Genomic DNA, 720 nt, shown 5'->3' with positions numbered 1-720 from the left:
AGGTAAAGAAGAAAAGGGCAGAACTGGCTCTTCCTGCAGATGAAAAAAACTGCTTTGTGAAGTTTCATACATAAAAAAGGTGATGTTCCAAGGATTATGGGGGGATGGAGGGATGGGGGGCTCATGTTTATAGTCTTCCTCTCATAAGATTGCGTAATGCTGAATTTTCATGAACTGCAATGTTTTTGGTTTTATGTCAATGTTTTATGATACATGATATACAATATTATATATTTTTTAACTGTATAAATTTGCAATTTAAATAATATTCATGAAAAATGTAATGAAATTAAAAAATATATAAATCATTATACAGCAAAAAAAAAGAATGGAATAAATAAAAGCACAAGTTGTTGGAAAGTATGTATAAGGTGTCAGTTATAAGTACTGTGTTAAAGCCTATAATAGCACCAATTGAATCAACACAAACAACATTTCTGAGTAAAAATATTAACTATAAGTAAACTTACACTTATTCTAAGTTAGATCCACTATTGTATGCTGTTGCCGTATGGCAACATATCATAAAGTACCTTAAAATAATATTTTTTTCCTAAATTTTTTTTTTTTACAGCCAAGTTAAGCCATTCTTAGAAAAGAAAAAGAGTCAAATATTTTTTTCTATAGGTCTAGCATAATGCGTGCGGTAGAGGGTTAAACTTTTAAAAATATTTTTTAATACCAGAAAACCATATTTTAACAAAGAAAAAAGCAATATTA

General features: G+C 28.2%; 1 protein-coding gene across 1 annotated transcript in view; it reads right to left on the bottom strand.

Moving 5' to 3' along the window:
• The window catches only part of LOC107748107 (bifunctional heparan sulfate N-deacetylase/N-sulfotransferase 1-like), a 130843-nt gene that overhangs the window by 8169 nt on the left and 121954 nt on the right, over positions 1-720 (bottom strand). The window lies entirely within an intron of this gene.

The sequence above is a fragment of the Sinocyclocheilus rhinocerous genome, unplaced genomic scaffold (assembly GCF_001515625.1).
Source record: "Sinocyclocheilus rhinocerous isolate Xijiao unplaced genomic scaffold, SAMN03320098_v1.1 scaffold2335, whole genome shotgun sequence".
In the NCBI taxonomy this organism is placed as follows: domain Eukaryota; kingdom Metazoa; phylum Chordata; class Actinopteri; order Cypriniformes; family Cyprinidae; genus Sinocyclocheilus; species Sinocyclocheilus rhinocerous.
Note: the sequence above shows the minus strand (reverse complement) of the source record. Positions and strands in the feature narration are given on the sequence as shown.